At 33.3% G+C, this 20,199-nt stretch overlaps 1 non-coding gene across 1 annotated transcript; it reads right to left on the minus strand.

Moving 5' to 3' along the window:
- Nucleotides 1-1,062: 1,062 nt before the first annotated feature.
- On the minus strand, nucleotides 1,063-1,134 carry TRNAE-UUC (transfer RNA glutamic acid (anticodon UUC)). Its single transcript has one exon. It is a non-coding gene; the product is annotated as a tRNA-Glu (tRNA).
- Nucleotides 1,135-20,199: the final 19,065 nt, after the last annotated feature.

Genomic DNA, 20,199 nt, shown 5'->3' on the forward strand with positions numbered 1-20,199 from the left:
ATTTGAGGGTTTGTTAAATTAGGGTTTTTCAAGTTTTAATTTTCAACTTTTTAAATTGGGTTAAAATAAGAATAAGATTGGACTAGGCTTTTAATATAAACTTAGAATTAGTAAATATATATCTATTAATATAATGTACTATAGATCGATTCGATTTTCCATGATTTTTTAGGGTGGTGAACCGAGGATCGAATCAAACCACTCAATTTTGTTCTTCATTGAACCGACGGTTCTACATTCTTTAAAAAGATTGGTCCGGTCCGATTCGCTGATTTTTTTTTTCAATTTTTGCACACCCTTGGTATAGGCTAGGTTTTGAGGGATCATCTCGAAAAGCCAATCATGGGAGGTTCAAGCATATTAGTAGCAATTGAGGGGTTAAGCTTTAGGGAGCAAAAGCTATGATGAATGATCTAATAGAGATTGATAAGCAATGTTGTGGACAAGATTCTCTTGTAGAAGTCGAGTTTGATTCTTTGGAGGTGGTAAGATGGTTGAATCTTTAGGACTTTGATTTGTCTAAAGATGTCCTTTTTGTTACAAAAGCTCTTAGTCTCGTTGATTTTATTAATATCTTTCATTTTTGTAAGATTGATAAAGAGGAGATAACGTTGTTTATAACTTTGGGTATATTTGGTAGAGAATCTAAATTTTATTTTATGTTTTCAAATTCACTGAATTCAATAAAATGTGTTTGATTGATAACTCGAATTTTGTTTCTAAAAACTATTTTCGAATTATTAGATCCAAATAATGCAAATTTTGAAAATGATATTTTTATATTTTCATTATGTTTAGATTTTAAATTTTAAAATGTAGAATTATAATAAATAAATAAAGAATAACAAATTTTAAAATGTAGAATTATAATAAATAAATAAATAATAACCTTTCCCATTTTGAAGCTTTATTTTCTTGGGTATCCACGAACAAAATTACACCAACTGGATTCCCTGAATTGACTGCTTGAATTTATTTATTTTATTATTTATTAAATATATTATGTTTAAATCATAAAAACTTTATGGAAAACAAAATTGGTAGATAAATAAAAAGAACAAATTCCGTTGCCGGGAATCGAACCCGGGTCTCCTGGGTGAAAACCAGATATCCTAACCGCTGGACGACAACGGAAACAATTGAGAGAGGATGTACATAATAAATATTTTCAAAACCATAAAATTTAAAATTAAAAGGCTCGTTAGGTGCTTTTTAATCTTATGTTTGATACAATTTGATTTTTTTTTTTTTAAATGTAAAAATCTTGGAAAATTTATGGATTTTTTTTTATAAAGCAAGTGGAGTTTCAAAACTTGAACCTCTGAATTCAAGAGACATAATATATGTCACTGTCAATTAGGATTGATTTATACGTTTACTGTTATATATATACTAGTAATTTAACTCAATAACAATATAAATATCTAAACAAATTTACTATATTTTGCAAGGTGACAATTATTAAACTTTATATTTGTATGACATACAATTTTGTAAACTTTTATATCTACTTATTTGATCAATTGAGTGTACAAATCTTATTTATAGTTAGAAGTAAATAATTTAACAATGATACAAAATAAAATATATTATAATTCAACTGGTTAAAACATCAATTTTTGTACAATAAAAAAAATAACATTTTTTTTCTAGAAATGGGACACTAAATACCCCACTAAAACTTGCAAGTTAAAATAAAGGGGGTGACAAAAGAAATAACAAATTTTAAGGTTTCATTTGAAAAAAGGTAAAAAGGTTTTAAATTATAAAAATAGCAAAACGAATTTAAAAAATATAAAATACTAATTAATGAATGACCAAACCATTCTAAAGACAACCAAATTGAGTATAAATGAGAATACAAAGGGACAACTTAAAAAACAGCTCTATCTAAACATTTCAAAAGCAAAAATTAAAAATCACTCAATATGTTTCCTTAAGCTCGTTGGATAGACACTAAGATTTTGATACCAAACCAGTTGCATTAGTTTCATAGTTTCATTCCATGTAGCTAGTTTATCCAAAGGATCTTAAAAGTTAATTTTAAACACTATCAATTTAATGGAAGCAAGAATACGTGTGTGCGATGGAGATCGATGACATGGCAGCGACGGTCATCAGAAGCTAGTCGCAGCGAAGGATGTCTACGACAAGGACAAGGACAAGAATTCAAGAGAGGGTTGCTTCCAGACGGCTACTTCATGTGCCAACCTCCATGACGACGACAGTCTCAATACGAATGGCGGCGCACTGTAGACTAAAGCGCTGGCGGCAGTGTTCACGTGAAGGAGGAGAAGAAGTTTGGGGGAGGCTTGAAGCACAAAGAAGCTCATGAGAAATAAGAAGAAACTAGGGGGAGGGTCCTGCTTCTATAGTTATAAATAGTTTTTTTTTTTATCCTTTCTTTTTTAAAAAATTTAAACTTACAAAAATAATTATCTTGTCCCAAGTCAAACTTCTTTTTCACTCTTAAATTCCAAATATCCTAATACCTTATCCATAATAATTTTTATAAAGTTAAAAAATCGAAAATAGTTAGATAAAACCAAATATGCAAATAAGATAGATGTTAAATAGATATTTGGAGAGAAAAATCAGCAAGGATTATCTGTTTAAATGGAAAAATATTTAAAGTCTAGGATTTCATTTATTTAATCTTTTTTTTTAAAAAAAATTGTAGTTCGAAATTTGGTAACTCATAGTTTTACAATTACACATTACCTATTAAATGTTAGTAACTCAAGCATCAACAATTATATTGAGGGTAAACCATCAAACACAAGTCTAATTGGAAAATTGTGAAAAATAGTACGTTTAAGTTTCCACCTTACAAAACTAGTACGCTTTTTGAAACTCGTAAAAATAGTTTTTCTTGGTCCATCTCAGGCGAGATCGACAACCGAGAATTAGTTAAAAATCAATTTTTTTCAATTTATCATTGTTTTGTGCCATATTGGTACATCTTGCCGAACTACACGAGATTTGCATTTTTTTTTGTACTCTTTCCAAATCTTATACTATTTTCAAAATTGTCTCCAAATTCAGTTATGTTTAATAAATATTATATCAAACTATTACGTAATTTTTCAAATCTTTAGTATACTTTATGTTTTCACAATTTTATGAATTCCCAAAATTCCAAATGTGTTGTCCAATTATCAAATTAGATTTTCCAAATTTATTCACCATTTCTAAATTTTGGAAAAGATTAAATTTTTCGAAAAATTGGGTAAGATTTGGGATATATATAATATCTTGGTGTTAATCCTAGATTCCATCAAGAAAGCTCAAATATATGAATTTCGGTGTTAATTATGTCCGTGATTTCACCGAGAAAGCTCAATTTATAGAATCTCAATGTTATTTTGCTCAAGATTAACACCGAGATGCACATAATCTCATGTATAATATGACAAGATGTACAGAGCAAGCCTCAAACAATCAATAAGTTGGAAAAAGTTGATTTTTTTAATTAAAATCTCATGGTCGATCTCGCTTGAAATGGACTGAAAAAACTATTTTTACGAGTTTTAGAAAAAGATGCTAGTTTTATATGGTAAAAATTTAAACGGACTATTTCTAACTATTTTTCTAGTCTAATTGGATGTAGAGCCATAACAAAAATTGAAATGGATAAAAAAAACAAAATAAAGATATAAATTGATCTTGCTTATGCACCAACAAACACTTGAAAATGGTAACAATTATAGTAATATAATAATACAATATGAGATAAAACAAGATAAAAATATACCCTAAAAAATTGAAAAAATGGGAAAAAATTGAATCTAACATGAAATAAAAGCGTGATAAAACGTGACAAGAAGACAAACAAAGATGAAAAAAGATTAATGTTTAAACAAATGAAAAAGATTTAGATAGAACTAAATCTTGTAACAAATAATTAAAGAAATAAAAAATGATTAGATGAAAAATCAATTTTGTAGACTAAAAACTAGAAAAAAAATGAACAAATATAAAATTGAATTTGATATGAAACAAAACGTGATAAAAACAAGGTACATCGATGAATATAAAAAAAAATAAAAATAAAAACACATATTGTATAAAGAAATGAAGAAATATTGAGATACAACTTAATCTTGTAACAAATATATTTTTTAAAAAAAAAAAAATAAAATGGTTAGTTAGGACTAAATTTGCACAAAAAAAAAAAAAAAAAAACATATCAACACATATCTGGGAGAAAAATCCGAAAGGGTTGTTTGTTTAAATGAAAAAATATTAAGGATTTATGGTTTGATTTATTTACTATTAAAACTTATTAAATCATGGATCTACAACTACATTGTATATAAATATTAGTAAATCAAGTTTCGCCAATTACATTGTATATATTACAAAGTCAATTTTATTATCAAATTTAAAATTGGGGGAGAAAAATAATGAAAAGATTTGTTTATTTTCAATCAATCTGTAAAGTAGTCATCAAGATCTAATTTGATAATAAAATATAAATTTGAATTAAAAAAGATGAAAAATATGGAATGACGATCAAGCATCAAAGCAACAAAGCAACAAAGCAACAAAGCACAGACAAAGACATGACAACAAAACAAAAACAAAGCCAACAAGATAAGACCAGAACATATCCAACACATAAATGCAAACTCGCAAACCACTTAGGAGAAAGCTAGAGAAAAGAACCCAAAACCCCATAAACTAAGGACAACAACAAAACAAAGAACAACGGAAAGTTAAAAAAGAAAAAACATCTGTAAACACACTAGATAAGACCACTAAGGTTAACCCGTTAGGAAGCAGCACGAGCATGAACCGTAGAGACCATAAGGTGAACCAAAGCAGACACCGACCTCGATCGACCTCCATGCAACTACCGATTACGCTCCTGCCAGATGTAGTAAATGGAAGCACACTAGAAAACACGGAACAACTTACTATGCACCCCCTTACCCGACTCCATTCAGCACAACCAACTCAACTCTACATCCCAACCCGCCACCCGATGCGACGAACCCAACTGACGCAACACACCAGACCACACCTCCTTCCCAAACCCACACTCAAAAAATAAATGATCCCACAACTCCACACCTCCCCACACAAAAGACACCTCTCCTCTAACAACACACCCCAACTCCTCAACCAATCCCGTGTACCCAACATGTCCCTCACAGCTAACCATGCACAGAAGAAGTGACGCGGAATACCACCCCTGCCTACAAAATACTAGCCCATGACACCCTAGGACAACGAGGACGCAAACTCTCCCACGCACTAGCAATAGAAAACCAACCACTAGCATCCGGCACCCAAACCCAATAATCTTCCCCCCTCACTCTAGGCTCTACTGCCTGAATGAGACCCTAGATCTCAAGCAGCTCCCAAGACACTGTAGGTCACCTTCAACCTCCTTCACCATCCATGAACTCCGACAACCGCGCCTCCAAACTACTTCTTGCATCATAAACCACCGTAGACCCGTATGAATCCAAAATCGCGCCCCCCGGCAACCAAGGATCCCACCAAACAAAACAAGACCGTCCATCGCCGATCATCAAACGAACTAAATGCTTGAATCTATCTCTACTTCGCAAGATAGCCCTCAAACACCAAGACCTCCCAGCAAGATGTTACACTAAAACACCTGAAAGGACTATAAAAAAGAACTAATAAGCTGCAACCTCCCAGCAAAAGAAAGGGACCGCACTGCCCAACTTCTAATATAAGTTGTAATCCTGTATATCAAAGGTGCACAATCCACAACCCTCAACTGATCCGCCTAAAGGTAAACCTAGATACCTAACATACAACGAACCAAGAGAGAAACCCATAGACGCAGCTAGTTCCTCCGCCTCCTCATACTTCACACCTGCAACAAACATGAAACTCTTCCCAACATTTGCAACTAAACTAGACAACCCTGCAAAATCTGCTAGGACCTACCTCACAATCTCCAAAGAAACTCTCTTAGCTGCACAGAAAATCTTCAAATTGTCTGCAAAAACGAAATGAGTCAGGCCTAGATGCTCACACCGATAATGGAACTTGAACCACACAGGAGGTTTATTCAATAGCCTAGACAAGACCTCCATCACCATCACAAACAAAAAAGGAGACAACGAATCCCCTGCCTCAACCCCTTTCTACCAGGAAAATATCCTTCAAGGGAACCATTAATCATCACAGAGAACTTAGGCGAAGTAACACAAACCCTCACCCAACTAACAAACTGAAGGGGCATACCTATAGCCAACAACATACAAAATAGAAAATCCCAATTTACCGAATCGTACGCCTTCTGAAGGTCTACTTTCAACACACAACGCGACTTCCCTCTGCCCTCCTTATAGCTCCTCACAACCTCTTGACACAATAAAATGTTATCGAAAATCGACCTACCCAGAATAAACACAGACTGATTACTATTAATGAAAGTAGGTAACCACAACCGCAATCTCTTAGCTAAGATCCTCGAGATATACTTATACACAACATTGCAACAAGAAATAGGACGAAACTCCTCCATACGTTCAACTCCCCGCCTCTTTGGGATAAGAGTAATAGCTGTAGAACTAACTCCCCCAGGTAGGTATCAGGTCTAAAAAGAATTCAGCACAACATCATAGAAATCATCCCCAACCACACTCTAAACAGCTCTGTAAAAATCCACCGAAAATCCATCAAGCCTAGGAGCCTTCCTAGACTTCATCGAGAATAAAGCCTTCTGAATCTCCTCCCGACTCACTAGTTGACCAAGCGCCTTTCAGACCATCCTCGGACCAGTTGAACTGCACAATATCCCCAATTCGGGTAGTACAATCCCTATACCCCACAGGCTGAGCCACTAAACAACCCCGAAAGAATTCTACTGCCACCCCTGCCACCCTGTCATGTACTATCTGACGAGTCCCCCAGCATCCACGACTGTAAAAAAACCACTGCAATTGCAACGAGAACGAACACAACGATGGAAAAAAGCTGTGTTCATATCACCTAACTCTAGCCACCTCACCCTGGCCTTCTACCGGAGCGACGCCTCCTCCAATCTCGCCACTAACCAAAACACCCAGTGGCCCGAGCTGCCTCCGCACACACCGACTCTGAAGTAGGATCCCTTTCTACCTCAGCCTGAGCAACCTCCATAACCTGCCTAACCGCCCATACCTCATCAGCTAACACAAAGATACACCTACCAAACGATGCCACAAAAACCCACTTCACTGCCTTCAAATTCCGCATAAAGCTAACCATTGGAGACAATCCTCTGACCTTCTCCACACTGCCCTGATAGTATCAATAAAACTCTATGCCTCCGCCCAATGAGAAAAATAACGAAACGTAGGAAGCGGCCTACTCCTCGTCTCCCCTATAGAAACCAGAAGAGGGCTATGATCAGAAATCCCCCACTAACCAACCTTAACCTCCGAATACGGAAAAGCTACCTTCCACGCCTCATTAGACAAACATCGATCCAACCGGTGCAAGTTACCATTCCCCTGAAGTTTACTAGTCTAGGTAAACCAGTTACCTGTCACACCCAACTCAACCAAATCCGCCTCCAGTAACACCCCATCAAACTCCTCCATCTCCCTCAAGCTAGAGCAACCACCAAAATCCTTTGAACTACTATGAATAGCATTAAAATCCCCCAAAACAACTCAGGAAGCTGCCATGAGACATACACATCAATGAACTAAGACCACAAGTTCCTCCTCTTGCTTACGTGATTAGAGGCATACACAACACCAATATGTACCCTAGCACTAGATACAATATCCACTAAGGTTCCAGAAATGAATTGATCCCCACTGACATCAATAGAAAAATCATAGACACTTTTCTACCACATCATCCAGATCCTCCCAACTCCCCAGACGCTATAGCTACACGCACAACTCCAAGTATCACCAAACCTACCCATCACCATACCAAAATTCTCGCGACGAACCCTCGTCTCAATCAAACAACAAAAAGTAACAGAGGAGGAAGCTAGAAAATCTGTCACCACCTTACACTTAATAGGGTCATTCAATCCCCTTAACATTCCTGGAACACCAAATCATGAACCTTGCAAGAACTCACACCTACCACCTCTCACTGGGCCTTTGCCCGAACTCTCGAACATCCCACCCATAACAGACAACGGATCAAGATCTGCCTACACTAATGCCAATGCCAACGAGTCTCCCCTCTCATCACACAAAACATCAAACTGATTACTATCATCACCATGCTTTACAAACCCCATAATTCTAGGGGACCCATAAACTACTCTACTTCTCAAGGGCGCCGAACCCGGTGACCCACTGCCACCCCTATGCCTTACACCTTCTCTATCACGCCTACTACGACTAACCATAGTAAACTCGTCTACCCTCCCCGCACCCTTATTCTCATTCATTGGGTTAACTCCCCTCACACCAATACCCAAGTCCTACCCTTTCCTCACTCTCTCAATTCCCCCATTCTCCCTCAAACACCCTTCATTGACTGCCACAATACACAACTCCTAACCCTTCTCCACACCCTGTTTCTCACACACAGCTCCAGAATGCCCAAAAAAATCACAACAAGTACACTTACGAGGTTTCCACTCATACACTACTAGAATAATAAACTTCTGACTCCACATTCTAACAGTGACTGACGGGGGCATTAACAAATCACCATCCATCTAAATACAAACCCTCGCATACGATAACCGTCGCCTCTTTCTTGTTGCAACATCAAAAGAGACAGATTTACCCACGACACTAGCTAACACTACTAAACCTCTATTTGTCCACAACTCCAGGGGAACACGCTCCAGTTTATTTCAAATAGGAACAGAATAAAAAAAAGGTTTCAGGAACAATACCTGGGGACCACTGTCATAATAAGATGGGCTTGCCACCCAAGTACCATGGATCGTTCTCCAGCACCCAATCTCGTGACTCTACCTTCTGAAATTTGAAGATAATCAAACCGTTCTCCAACAAGGTAATAGTTGGCATCTCTACATGTCCCCAAATTCACTAAATAAGTCAACAAGTAACAGAATACGGGAGTTTGGCATCCACAAACTGACCAACCAGAGATTTCTCCCACAAATAGACACCCTCATCAATAATCTCCTCACAAGGTTCAACAATAACTTTATCATTTTTAAACACTGAAGGAATGAACTCTAAATTATCCCTCAACTTAGACCCAAAAAGGGTCGCTCACGAATTTCTCCCTTTCACGTCGGATCCAAAACCACCATAACCACACCCCTCCTCTAACCGGTCCAACTTTGGACCAAACCCTCTAGCTAAACCTGTTTTGGGAACTGGCTCCTTCTGTTCACGAATAACCCGTATGTCCACCAAACGACCCTCACTTCCACAAAGCCTAACCTATGAAACCTCCTCACTGCCTAGTTTCTGCATCCCCCCCTCCCCGAGCCTCCCAACTCTGGCCCAGCCCCACATGGATCACCCACCAAAGCCTCCACACCTTTTGACCTCTTCCCCAGCTCCCCCTACACTAGACCACTCCTTTCACTCAGCCTCAACCCACTCCCAACAGGCCCGCTCATCCCAGTACCCTCAAGGCCCAACTCAACACCCCTCATAACCCAGTTTTCATCCAGGGCCCCAACACCCTTAAGGCTCCCAGATACACCCTTCACTTCCTGCCTATCATCTTCCAATTCTAGGTCAGACGTCAGAGGTTTTTTCAACCCAACACTCCTCATACCAGACCCTTCACCTTCCTCAGAATGATCGTCAAACAACCCAAAATCATTTACCTCTGAAGAACAAGCACCCAATCCCAAATTGATCTCCGATTTAAGCGGATGAAAGGGTTGACGAGCAACTCGACCTCCATTCTTCTCCTTCAGTCTTAAAGGAGACCACTTACGCACCATCGTCACCAGCTTTCACCGTGTTAAACCCACACCTCAATACCTCAAATCTGTCGATGCTCGAACCTCAGATCAAAGTCGCGGCTGAAAACGTACCAACAGAACACCTCTTCGTCACCTGCCAACACCTCAGTCGTCACCGACCTCTCCGTCACCTACCAATATTTCAAATCATTGCCTTCTGCCAACAAATACCTCAGACCTCAACAAATCAATACCTCAGACTGAAACCTGTAGAATGAACCACGATGAATACATAGAACCCAACAAATCATAGACCGAAACCCAACAAATCATAGAACGAAAACGCCACTGCAATCGCGAAATGAAACCCGAAGGACCCAGTCATACATAGACCTCCGAAGCCCCCCATCGTAAACACACGACTTGACTTCGTAAACAACCTAACCGGCGAAACGTAGAACAAACGTAGAAGACGACCGACCTGATGACCCGTACACAGTGAACGAACACGAAAGCCCCCCAGTGAAGACGACCGACCCACCAACCCGTAGAGGTGGCGACGGTAAGCCCTAGAGAGCGGTATTAATGACGCTCATTTTGTGTTGGACCAATTACACTGTATTTATATCTCGGTTATTAATCAAACTTTTCACTTACATTGTATGTATTTAATATTTCTACCTACATTAAAGAAATCATGTATTATCAAAATGTCACTCACGTGCTTTGAACATAATTTGCTAATTAATCTTATTATTTTCAATTTCGGCTATATATTCAAACAAATCCTCAAATGTTGCTATATTATCCAATTTCCTTTTAATTTAGTCACTTGTTGTTGTACATACAAATTAATTTAGTCACCTGTCGTTAGTGCATACAAATTAATTGTCAAAATTAATTTAGTCACTTGTTGTTACCATATAAATTTGGGACAACTAGACAAATGTCCAAAACAAATGACATGACAAGTTTTTCTTAGTGAAAATGGCCAAATATTTAATTATAATACTATTTAAAATTTAATAATGGACAAACATACTCCTACTACCAAATCCTTGAAATTATGGAGTATTTCTAAGAAAACTCTAACAACCTAAAATAAGATCTAATAAACTTAATCACCAAAAATCTCATAATTTTGAAATTTGAATATACATTTATTGTGAAGCAAATTAAAAAACTAATAGCATATCAAAACTAACTTTAACTACTTCATACAAATGAAAATATCATAGAGCTACAAAAATCTGAAAAAATAATAAAAAAAAATAATTTGTAAAAGCTTGACAAGTTGATTTTCATCTATCAAAATTTAAACATTATATAAGCAAATACATGACATTCAAATATAGGTATCAAATGAAGTCTAATGAGCCTTACAAATATCTCTTACTCAGAAACAGTTAAAATTTTGTCATGTGTGCGTCATATGTGTCACACATACTATAAGCAATCAAAATTACCATGCAAATACCTTGTAATATTTAAAAATTTTCACATTTTGTCACACCTCTTCATATTCATCCAATGAAATCATGTAAATACAAATACTATGTACTAAAAAAACCATCAACTGAACCTCACAAATACTCTATACTAAAAACATTAAAGTCTAAAGTCTAGACCAAAATCTAAATAACTTATTCATTCTTCTTAACTTTCCATGGTGCCTAGCACACTAGATTCACCACCACCAAATCTATCCCTTCTCCTTCACAACTTCTTATATTGTCTACCTTACTACAACTCTTCCTTAAAAACATCAATTCTTTTCATCTCCAATTTATCTTTCATTCCAATCGTCGTAGATTTAGAAATCTCTCAAATTAGCATGTAGAAACATCATCTTGAACCAATCTGTAAACCCTAATAAAAAATACAATACATACATTAAATTTAATACATCTTGAGAATGTCAATCCAATGACTAAATGATCAAGCCATATCACAATGTCAATCCAATGACTAAATGATCAAGCCATATCACTTCAATAGAATCAATCTTAAAAAGTTATATATATGGAGAGATGTTTTCTTTTTATTTATAATCTATTATGAACAATGATAAAATTAATGATTTTTTTTTAAGAAAAATGATACACATAATTTGGAGAGTCACCTAGAAAAAGGTAGAACACAGATTTTTTTTCATTTGAACCACCCATAATATTTTAAAACAGAAAATAAGTAACCAAATCACAACAAAATCTATTTAACAAATTTAAAAACTATAAAATTTGTGGGGGGAGATATCCACCTTTTGAAGCCAGCGTGGTATTGAGGGGTAAATTAGGAAAATTGATCCTCTGCACAATGTAATGACATAAATCAGAAAATTTTAAAATGGATCATTTATTCAAATGAGGGTCTTCTTTTGACCATTCCATACAATTTCTCTACAAATTTTTAATTTTAACCAATTGCATTATTTGGGCTGAGTGGTCCACATCATCCTGTTTTGGGCCATATACCGAACCCTATTGGTAAAGTTTCAATTGTTAGCCCATTTAATTCATTGTTCCAACCCATGTCAAGCATAGAACATATCATTTTTATTTTGAATAATTAGAATGGGTAATATTTTTAGGATAATAATAAAGTGAATAGCAATATTCCTAAAGAATTAAAAATATAGTAAGACTTATCACTAATAGACTTCTACTAGCGATATGGTCAGCTCTGATAGACTCGAACCAGTGATATGGTATATCATTGATAGACTCCGACTCCTACTAGCGATATGGTCAGCTCTGATAGACTCGAACCAGTGATATGATATATCACTAATAGACTTCTACTAGCGATATAATTTGTCTTTAGTATACTCCTACTAGCGATATGATCTATCATTAATAAACTCCGAGAACTAAATCTATATTTTGGTATATCCGCATTTTTTTGCATTGTGCTATATCTACTAATTATATAAGAAAACTATGATACTATGACATTTAAAAGTTGTCATATTTAGAATTCATGACAGTTGTTTCCCGTCATGATATCCCTTGTAAAGGTATCAGTTCAATGACAATTTTTCAAAAATGTCATAATTGAACTTTAAATGACAACAAATAATTGTCACTAATGAACAATTGTTGACAATGATAAACTATCATTGTCAAGTTTAATATGATATGTTATCATTGTCATCAATTGACTCAAGTGATTGCTATATGTTTTATACCCAACTCCAGTGATGCCTATAAGTTCAAATAAACATAGATTGCTATGTATGCCCAATTTCTACATAACATTCTCTGAATTATAAGGAAACATGAGAAGTTAATTTCAATATGTTCCCAGTAATTGAGCATTCAACACTTGCGCACGTGATTCTTTGTAAGTAGATATTGAAATAGATCCAGCGTCCAAGAACTTGTACAAACTCAAAGTATTAGAGTTGTCAACAATTTTGTATAAGTACCTATGAATGTAATAACCACAATATATAACTATTCAACCCAACTTGTAATCATAAGATAGTATTATACTAATAATGTCACTTACATCATGTACGCATCAAGGCAAGGTGTTGATATTGGACGCATACAGCAAAAATCATGGGCATGTCAAGCAATATGCAACATTTTCTTTGGATCCCAAATACGCCAACAGGTACTTTCATCTGGAGTGGTGACTTAATATGCTCAAGTTCTCGAAGCAAACAATGTAGAGCTATTGGAGAACTTTGAAGAGGTGTCATTGGATTGATTTCTAGATCTTTTGAGATCTTCTTAACTTCCTTCTATCACACATTTTAACATTAGAAATAATCTATACTATCACATATAATATCATCCAATCAAAAACACATTACCTTTTCCTTGTCAATAAATACTAGATGTTGTGGCCGTAAATAAATATGAACCTATTTCCTGCGGTAGTATATTGATCCCTTCCTTCAATGGTACGGGAATTGAATAATCACCGTCAACGACCACATCAATTGACACTTTAATGTGGCCACCGTCCAATTTAGAGTTGAAAATGGTCCCGACTCCAACCACATTATCCTTCGATCTAATTGCTAAAAGACAAGAAGTTCCATCCTATTTTGAAATTGTAAAACGAGTAGATTAGTACTAGATCACACTTCACAATAATTGTATGAAATATAATCTATCAATACTAACATTTATCTTCTTTGAACTCACAATTTTTTTTGACTCATCTTCCTTATCTAGAGGTTGCTACTTCAGTTTGACCTCTTTTCGTTGACTCATCTTCCTTATCTAGAATTGTAGACAATAATTCTGAAAAGCTAGAATTACTCCATCCAAATCTAATCTTTAAGTTGTACAATCTTACAAGGGCTGATAACCTTGTGAATTTTTCAAATCTAGGGTATAAAGGCTTCTTAACATCATCAAACATAGTGTCAAACCTATTGGGTACATCTGAATGGGTTAACTAATTCGAGAATCGAAACACATATAAAAAGAGCAGATTGCACCATGTCAAGTACATTAAATAAATCACAATCTTTTTTATGGTCAAATATTTTCCATGCCAAAACCATACCTTATAACTTTGATCGATTCCATTGGCATATAAGTGATACCTAACTGTTATAACATCGTTGGATATACGATTCCCACATTTCAAACATGGACATCTAATTGTATTGGAACCATTGTTATGGTGTAAACCAAATTCAATGAACTTTCCATTCCTAACTCATATTCGCTAGACATCCTGTTTTCCATCATCCATGACTTGTCCATTGTATAAAAGTAGAAAACTTAGTTATTCGTAATTAGCCCCCAAATAAGGGGAAAACTGCATGAAATATTACTTGTCAATCTGGTATGAGAAGGATGTATATTCTTCAGCTTTCACAAATTAAACTTAAAATAAATAACAATCAACTTACACTTACCTATTAAAATAGAAAGTAAACAACCCAAATATATACATAACCATGGTGGAAGATTGAACCATGAAAAACATATATTTCAAAATAACCTAAATATGCATAAACTCATATACTATTGAACAACAGACATATATGTATATAAACCAGAAATATCGAACTTCAACACAAATCTAATTAAGTCAAATGACAAGAACTAAAATCTAAAAATAAAAGTTTAAAATAAAATGAAAATAATTACTTCACCACAATTATTTGGCTCTGAAAGTGGCAACTCTGATGTGAACGCTAGTTATTTGACGATGACTGTTGCAAATTTGGTGGTGAACGACGGTGATTATTGACGGAGGAGATCAACGAGTATCGACGGAGAATGACGAGCGAAATGAAGAAACGCCAGAAAGCATTCGCGAGGCTGACTGATTTGACTCACCGGAAAGCGTCCGATATGGATATGAAAATAGAGAAACGAAGAAATGTCGAAGCTGACTGTTTGACTTTGCGGTTCAACTTGTTGACGAGGGTAAGGGAAAAGGTAACATTATCACATCAATTTATTTAACCAAATATCAACAATATAACTGTCATATCATTTTTACAATTAGTCAACTAATAGTAAAAAAAAAAGTCCAAAAACCAATGAAAACTATTTCTCATACCTCAAGATCAAAAGTGCCTCTTTCGAAATTTTCAGACAAATAAATACATCAAACAATTGAGATTATTAAAAGTTAAAAATAACTCATAACAATTAGAAAACGAGGACATATAAAACCTTCTTAGCATTTGAGGCCCGTAACTTCTTTATTCCTTTTCAATGTGAGATTTTGACTCTCGTGACATACTAAAAAGACCAATAATCAAGATAAATATTAAGAACATATGGCCAAATGGGCCATAACACAACAAACATATACATAAACTAAGATTTTGTACCACAGATTTGAACAAGAAACACACACTTAAAACAGTACACTTTTTGAGGTAAATAGTTAAAGAGAAAGCATTATAAATGTTACCTATGCATCACATGATGAGGTTGTGAAAGATTAAAAGAAAAGGTAAAAAGAAAAAGAAAAAAGAAGCATTAAATGGGGAGCAGTGAATTATGTTAAATCATAGATACATATATATATATGGAGAGGTCCACACAAAGAAATGAAATGGGCTGAATATGAATTGAGGTATATTTGTCTCTCTGACTCTCTCTGTTCCCTATCTTTTCTCTCCTTTCATTTCTTTTCCTTTCTACACTCTCTTTCACTTCCAACCTCTGTCTGCTCTGCTCTCTGTTTCTCTTCTTTCCTATTATTTCTGATCTTGACCTTTTTTTTTTCTTTTTCTTTTTTCTTTTTTGAATTTTGGTGAGATTTTCTATGCATCAACAGAACCAACACTATTATTCAATTAACATTAACATTAGCAAAAAAAAGACAATATATAAAACGAAAAGCAAAACGTTGTGGACAAAAATCTATCTTTTGAACGAATAAAATCCACCAAAATTGACCCAAGAAATGGATATGTGTTGTGTTAGTTTCTTTTTGTTCTGTGTTTGTATATGTATGTCATCTATCCTTGATTTTGATGTATCTTTTATTTTTAATAAAATCACCATAAACTTATCAAATTTGCCATGAATGTATATAGTTTTCCTTTTTTTTTTTTCCAACAACATACATTCTAATTTTTTGTTCGAATGTACATATTTTATCTAGTTAAACTATTCTCAAGTTGGCATATATAAATCCTATCTCATTTGATGAATAAACTTCGTTTAGATGTATGTATATATAATATTGGTTAAATTACAAGTTTAGTCTCTAAAATTTTAGATTTTTATCCAATAGAATTTCTATAGTTTAAAGAGTTTCTAAAACATCTCTAAATTATTTTTAAAAAAATTAGTTTTGTATGTAGTAAATAATCCTTGAATAATTGAATTATAAAATATATATTTTTTTAAATTCATGAATTTATTGGACACACCTGAAAATTGAGAAATCTTCATAGATAAGAAAAATGACAAATTATTTATAGAAATAACAAAAAAAAAAAAATTGATAGACTTCTATCAACCTCTATCGATGATAGACTAGACTCAGTTTCTATCACTAGTAGTATCAATGATAGAGTTCTATTAGTTTCTATTATCGATAGACATTGATAGAGTTCTATTAGTCTCTATCAATGATGGACTTCTATGAGCTTCTATCACTGATAGATTTCTATCAATGATAGACTTGTATTACTGATAGAGCATATATTTTAAAAGTTTATGAATCGTATTAAACATAAAATGAAAAATTTTAACGACGAAAATTGAAGGGATATGTTTAGACTAGACTTATAATTGAAGGGAAGAAATTTGTGAAGCTAAAATAATGAAAAGTTAATTAGAATGGTGGGTTAGAAGAAAGTTAAAATTTTTGTCGTGAATTTTAATTACTAAGGGTAGCAGGGCACGTTGGTTTATCAGACCTGACCTTACCTAACAAAAAAAACTTTTGTCAGCCTCTCTCTCTCTCATAATTCATATTAGTGACAGTACAGCAGAGAGACACAAAATTTCAAGGAAAACAAGAATGAAAATTCCTTACAGCTAGAGAAAACAAACAATCTGAAACAAACAAACAGACAAATTACAAAGGAGAGAGAGAGAGATATTTTTAGATAAATGTTTGGTTTTTTCTTTCGTTTAATTATAAGAATTTTGCTGTTTATTTCCCCAAAAATAACAATAATAATAATAATCTTATACTTTAAAATGTTACCGGGTGAACTTTAATTTATTTAAAATTGTAATTGGTATATTTGATGATATAGAATGAAAATTTAGATCTAACACATCGTTATAGGTTATTGGTTATATAATTGAAAGTATTGATTTCTATTTGAAATTTCTTAAGGTAGTTTTGAAACATTTATGTAATTAATTGATAGATAATGTTACAACTTTTAAAAGTATATAGTATTTTTTAAACAAAAGGTGAAGTTCGTTTTTGTTTTTTGTTTTAGATAAGATCAATAAATCAAGCAAACAACAACTATAAACCCACTACTCTTGATACTCCTTTCATCAAGAATGAGGGGGAGAATATTATGTGAAGAAACTCTTTCCAGATCAAAAAATATCATCGAGAGAGGAAACCAAAAAGCTACAAATGTCATGGACAATTTTGTTTTCCTCTTTAAGAACATGACAAAAATATACTATATTAATAACTTTCTTCTATAAAAAGAATATCCTCGATGAGAATACTAATTTTAGAAAAAGAGACATCGTCTCTCTTGAAGAGTTTAATAACCTCTAACACATTCGATGAGGAGACGTTTTAAGGGTATTTATTATAATTTAATTTTTTTTTTCTTAAGTTGTTTTTCTTTGTATGTGATCATTAATTGAGAGGGTTTAATATGATTGATTTTGAGTGGGAGTGTATGTTAAAGAAGAAGGAATAGATGCCAAGTTTGGTTCACTTCTTTGGATAACAACAAAGGAATTCAGACAAAACTCACTCTTATTTTCTCACTGCAAACATTGCATATTTCTTTTTCAATTATAAGTTCTTCTCTCTCTCCATTTTTTTTTAAAATTTGTTTTGAGTTCTCTGTCTAATAATCTTTTTTTTTTTTTTTTTTTTTTGTATATATAATTCATTTTCTGTCATAAGCTTCACTTTTTTATATTGTTGTTTTCAAAATTAAAAAAATAAAAATAAATACAATCTCTTACCCCCATTCATTCATTTATGTCATTTCACCTAATTTCTGCTACATTTCTTTTTTTCTTTTTTCTTTTTTTCTTTTTCATTAGGGTATGTGATTAATTAATGGACCAATAATAAGAGACTATTATCGAGAGTTTGAGAAAATTAAATCTATGGAGGGTCTTAGCCTTAGTATTATTTCTAATTTTTCTCCCCTTTATTTATGTTATGTGATGATTATTAATTTTAATGAAATCTTTAGATTAGCAATCCTTCTAAAAAGCTAAGCATGGATTAAAATTAAACTAAATCAATACATAAAAACATAATAATAAATTGAAGAAAATGAGACAAACATCAGGTTATACATATATATATTGCCCCCAATTAAATAATTGCTGTTTTTTTTTTTTGTTATTTTACTCTCAACAATTAATATAACTTGTTTTTTTTTAATAAGATATGCAGCGAGGGATTAGGAGATGCACTAGAATATCTTAAATAGGTTGACATCCGTAGCACTCTCATCATATCTTATCCAAAAACATGTTATTAATTAGTGCAAAATCAATGAAATACAAGGTTGAGCGAGGGAAGAACTCAAAAGTCAATAACAATAATGAAAATGAAGGAGGGGTTAGAAGAAAATCTTCCAATTTAACGAGATACAAGAGATATCATACTATAACATGTTAAGATTATAACTTCACTAAAATATTATGCCCCGTTTAATAACCATTTCGTTTTTTATTTTTGGTTTTTGAAAATTAATCATATTTCCTCTCAATTTCTTACAATGACTTGCATATTTCTTTAAGTATAATTGTTGAATTCTTAGCCAAATTACAAAAACAAAAATAAGTTTTTTAAAGCTATTTATTTATTTATTTATTTTAGTTTTCAGAGTTTAGTTTGGTTTTTTAAACCATTGATAAAAAGTGAATACAAAGAAAGAAATTTGGAGGTAAAAATAGTGTCTATATGTTTAATTTTAAAAAACAAAAACAAAAAATTAAGGTCCATTTTGGTAACCATTTCGTTTTTTGTTTTTGTTTTTTTTTTTAAATTAAGCATATTTTCTCCCCATTTTTTACAATTATTTGCATATTTCTCAAGTACAATGGTTGAATTCTTAGTCAAATGCTAAAAAAAACAAGTTTTTAAAAGCTATTTCTTTTAGTTTTCAAAATTTTGGCCTGAATTTTTAAACCATTGGTAAAAAGTATAACAAAGAAAGAAATTTAAATGTGAAAATAATGTCTATAAGCTTAATTTAAAAAAAAAAATTAAAATCCAAATAGTTATCAAACGGAATTTTAGATATTGGTTAGCCTGACAAAAAAAAATTATTATATTCAATAATTATGGACGCTTACAATAGGGGAAAAAGAACTTTTTCCTTTTCTAGCTTTTATAGGAAGTGTGAAAAATATAAGATTTTTTTTTTTGGTATATTGATTGTAAAGTTAGCTAGGTAGGTGCAATTAAAGAATTAATTTGGGGATTAATTAATGAAGTTTTGATTAAGACAAAAGTGAAAAGTGTTAGTGTGTTTTTATTATAATTAAAGTTGTTTAAAATTAGTATAAAAGAAAGGTTTATTAGATTTGGAATCCAAGACACTTGGGAAGCATGATTATGTCCTATGCCTTTAATTTTTTTTTTTTTTTTATTTTATTTTTTATATATATATATTTTTAAATTCTTTCTCAGAAGACAGCTTGTGTGCCCCCCAATCTCTCTTCCCTCTTCTTTCCAACTCAACAAAATTAAAG

Source organism: Benincasa hispida, chromosome 12, assembly GCF_027475165.1.
Source record: "Benincasa hispida cultivar pf3 chromosome 12, pf3_genome.v1.1, whole genome shotgun sequence".
Taxonomy (NCBI): domain Eukaryota; kingdom Viridiplantae; phylum Streptophyta; class Magnoliopsida; order Cucurbitales; family Cucurbitaceae; genus Benincasa; species Benincasa hispida.